Source organism: Lissotriton helveticus, chromosome 3_1 (assembly GCF_964261635.1).
Source record: "Lissotriton helveticus chromosome 3_1, aLisHel1.1, whole genome shotgun sequence".
Classification (NCBI taxonomy): domain Eukaryota; kingdom Metazoa; phylum Chordata; class Amphibia; order Caudata; family Salamandridae; genus Lissotriton; species Lissotriton helveticus.
Genome location: NC_136061.1, coordinates 1753161680 through 1753166295, shown reverse-complemented (window position 1 = coordinate 1753166295; position 4616 = coordinate 1753161680). Strand labels below are relative to the sequence as shown.

Genomic DNA, 4616 nt, shown 5'->3' with positions numbered 1-4616 from the left:
AACCAGTCGAAGACCAATTGCTAGGGAGTGCATAGTGACTGCAGAGTGACTGCTAGGGAGTGCTAGGGAGTGCAGAGTGACTGCAGAATGCTAGGGAGTGCAGAGTGACTGCCGAGATTAAGCTAATGGCAATGTAAATGACAATGCCATTTATTTATCTGTTTTCAAAACCAACACATAAATACAAATTTTGTCATTTACAATGCCAATAGCTCTAACTTTTCCAAAGGCGAAACCATTGCACTGTAAATGCTTGTTGTAAAAGGTGGCTTTTCATTGGTCTATAGGCTTAGTAGTTCCTCCTTAGTACCACCTTGTCTCTTCTTGTAACCTCCCATGAGGACATCCGCTGTTACATGTGTTGCTACTCGGTACGTTTTAATTATAGCCTCGGGGCACTATTTTTTTAAATGTTCTCCTGCCTGCTTTTGCTGGCAGGACGAGCTCGCCAGTTACGTTTAACATATATATATATATATATATATATATATATATATATATATATATATATATATATATATATAACCACGCTTCAGCTGATATAATGGCGGCTGCACCTTTCTTTTTCTTCTTAATTGCCATTGCGGAAGCGGGCCATGCCTTTTTTCCTATTTATTTACTTTTTTTACAAGGCGGCATCCGTGCTTTAGCTTTAAACTTCTTAAGCTAAAGCGCAGGTGTTGCGATTGCTTCATAGTAAAGAAAAAAAAAACAAAGGCAAATTTTTCCCCCTATATTTCCTCACTTTTGAAGCAATTGTGGCACCCGCGCTTTAGCTTAACCCTTTCCATGCTGATGACGGCCGGGAGCCGTCATGGCACACAGTGCTCGTGTGCTGATGACGGCTCCTGGCCGTCATGACCGCACCAGCGATCGGAATGTGCCGCGCAGAATCGCGGCCGCGCACAAGGGGTTAAGATGTTTAAAGCTAAAGCACTGGTGCCAGCATAGTAACAAAAGTACACAAACCGGGGGAAAAGTGTGTGGCTGCCATTTGTTTCTTATTTGTTTACTTTTGTTACAATCGCGGCACTCACGCTTTAGCTTTAAACATCTTACGCTAAAGCACGGGTACCGTGATCTCTTCAAAAGTAAAGAAATAGAAAAAAAAATGTCTTTCTATGTGCACTTTATTTTTGGCGTTCACTTTACATCACGGTAACAGTTACACATAAAATGGCTGCATACCTTCCCTGCAGCCTTCCTCGTTACTACTGAGCCGGAGAAGGACTATGCGCCTAATCACACAACCACCCTTCCTCCACCTGATCCTACGCATCACACACACAAAGTGACCCCACAAAGTGCTACCATCTGATCCGTAAAAAATACACCCATACAAACATCGGAATGACAAGTGCTAGGTTAGTGCCTCTTGTGGGCCTGCTGCTCTGGTCTCCTGGGTTCGATACGTTCCGCAGCAAGTGGTGCGCCGGTTCGGCGGGAAGTGCTTCTGGTTTGCCGTCAGCTGCTGGATGCAATCACTGGTTCTACAGGACTGCGTGCTTCTCCACTGGCCCAGTCAGCTCCTTGGCAGCAGCTTCGTATTGGAACCAGAACAGCTTCCCATGCACTGGCTGGTCTCGTGCTGCTGGCAAAGGGTTCTCTTCCTCTGTCTCTAGGATTCCCTTGACAATGGAGGCTTTGCTCTCGCCGACTGCCACAAATACCACAGTATGTGCTGCATTGAGAACTGGTAAAGTCATTGTTATCTGCTCCGGCGGTGGCTTTGGTAAATTACTGATAGCAGCAACTATTTTCTGTGTCTCCTGTAAAAGTGGGTGATCTGGAAAAAGGGAGGCAGTATGTCCATCTGGTCCTGTACCCAAAATTAGGAGATCAAAGACAGGAATGTCTTGGCCAGGGAACTCCTCTTTTAGCTTCTTGCTGTAATCAGAGGCAGCCTCTTCTACTGGCAGCGAGGGGTTAATCGTTAGCACCTGCTTTTCAGGGATGGAGATTTTGGGCAGGGGATGAGTCAGGTACTGCCCGTGCGTTGTCTCGGGGTCCTCAAAGGGCACCCGGCGTTCGTCTTTTTTTGAAGCAATCAGGGTACCCACTCTTTAGCTTTAGATGTTTTAAGCTAAAGCGAGAGTGCGGGATCCTTTAGCAAATCCAGCAGAAATAACTAACAATTGGCAACGGTGCGCGAACAAATCCAGGCATAACAAGGAAACAAAATATGATCCCTTTGATCGAGCAAACCTCGCTGATTAAATACATTTTAGCTGCAAGCATTCCTTCAGGCTCTCCGTGTTGAAGCACAGTGAAGCCCTGCCCCACAACTCTAATTGGCTGCACGGCACAGCCCTGCTGCCCCGCCCAGCTGCTGTGCACCCCCTTCCTTGCGGCACTTCACGTATTTCCAAAGCAACATAATGTAGGATGTTGTGCCGCAGCGTATATCTGCTGCCTCACTGAACGCTATGATTATGTGAGGTCGATACTGCTATGTGAACGGTGGCTGGTGCCCTGGCAATAGGTGCCTTTCACCAAGTCAGCCCAATTTCCTGTGACATCTTTGCACACTTGGATTTAGCACCGTGGGCCAAATTTACCAATAAGTTTTGGGGTTTAGTAATGTTTTTGAAACCTATGACTGAATACGTGAGTTTACTTACTGCGTGTGGTGTAAAAATTTGACAACAAATGTCCTTTTTCGATAATTGGTGTTGCTTTTAACTAGCGAATACTCAATGCTATTGTTTGGGGGAAACTGCCTCCCCATTATCTCGCAAGAATTTTCATTTGTTTAGTCTTCCAGGGCGACTTTAATATTTCGGAGTTTGCACTTCTCTTGCATCCCGTAATCAGAGTAACTCCCGATTAGGTGAGGATGCACGTGGAAAAACTGGATTTCTGGCATTCTGAAACCAGCATTACAAATGCAGTTGGTCTTGCATTTGTTGGAGTTCGAGTTATTGGCATTATAAATGCCAATGTGTTTTACCTAGCCATGTTGCAAGGTGCAGTACTATATGTTGCCAAAAGTGGTCCCAGAGCAACATGGCTAGGAAAACAAGTATTTGCAATGCAATAGGTCTCGCATTTGCAAAAGCTTGAGTTATTGGCTTTGTAGCTGATGATGCGTTTTATTTGTGTTTTGAAATCCTGCAAGCGGTGCATAAACAATCACTTTATACTTATAGTCGTTGCATATGAGAAGCAAGATTGGCAGTAACTGTGCCTCAGTCTGTGCTAATGATTCTCAATGGCATAACTGAGCCGGAACATTTTATACTGAAATTGGGTCAAATAATGACGACAAAATACAATCGGAAGTGAGAGGAAATTAACCAGACTACATCATTAGGAGGCGGCCATGTTAGCTTAGGAAACATTTTGATTTATTTTTTTAGATTGTGTTTTTATCCTATTGTCAATTTGCTGGAGGAAGATGTGAGTGCCGTCAATGGTTAAGATAAACCAAAGATAGTCCTGAAGTCTCACTTCCTGCTAGTGAGGCGTTCACATTTTGGTGATATTATTGGGTTGAGCTCTCGTTCACTGCTGCTTTTCGTGGGATGGTAACGCTACCTTCAGCAAAGCAAAAAGAGCCTTTCAAATATGGGAGCAGGAAAGAGAAGGATATTCAGTTTGCCGGGAAGCCTGTTACAGCAAGGAGCTCACTTCGGAAGAAAGGCTAGTACTATGCGCTATACAGGTGCTAATAAACAATATCATCATCAAATAGTCAATAATTGCCTGATGCAAGCTTTCAGAGAGAGGTTTGGATGAAGTGAACAAACCTGCAGCTGCTGTCCGCCATGTTTTCAGGGGCTCTAGGGATCTCGGAGACACGTCCAGTTCAGGTGCACAGGTCTCGGCAACACAACAGCAGAAGCTGGCGAGCTGCTGACAATAGGCACACTGACGCCATTGTTAAACTTGAAGCGCATCGTTTTGCATTTAAAAAAATATATATATTTTTTTGTTACTAATGCTCAAGTTAGAGCAGAGGAGCATGTCTGGCGAGGTGTACTTTTTAAAAAAAAAGAAAGGCTGTGTCCACTATTGTCTACTCTGATGAAAACACTCAGCCCGCTCACTAATTGGAAGGGGGAGAGAGAGGGAGAGAAGAGCATGGGATGGAGAAGTGCGGGTAAAGACACGACGAAAGCAAAACCAGCTTGGTGCTCGGAAAGTGACGCAGCGTTGCTAGAAAGAGCTCATATTGCAGTTCTCTGTGGAGGACAGGCAGCTGCAAGGGGCAGGTACAGAAAGCAGTGCCCCCTGCTCTGAGGTAGGTTGCAGCACAACCCACCCTCTCCGTCCGTCTGGCTCCAGTGTCCGGCTGGAGCCTGCTAACTGATTGAAAGGGAGGGAGAGCAGAGACACTGGGACGGAGTGGGTGGGGGGGGAAGACCTTTGTTGCGCTTGTGAAACTGGTGCAGTGCTGAAAGTATATTCACAATTATTTTTAAAAAACAGAGTGAGGGCGGGAGGGAAGTGCACAGAACAGGCGCCCTCCAAATGCCTCCGGTGATAAGCAGGAAACAAATGCTGTGTGTGTTAGCTGGGAAGCAAAAAGTGTGCCTGCAACAGCAGGTAGGAGAAAGTCATTTAAGAAAATAGTGCTGAAAGTTTGTAAATAAAGCATACTCTGTAACAACACA

The 4616-nt window shown here is 45.3% G+C and overlaps 1 pseudogene; it reads right to left on the bottom strand.

Annotated features, from left to right (window-relative positions):
- Window positions 1-1448: 1448 nt before the first annotated feature.
- Window positions 1449-3769, bottom strand: LOC144824310 (6-phosphogluconolactonase pseudogene; annotated as a pseudogene).
- Window positions 3770-4616: the final 847 nt, after the last annotated feature.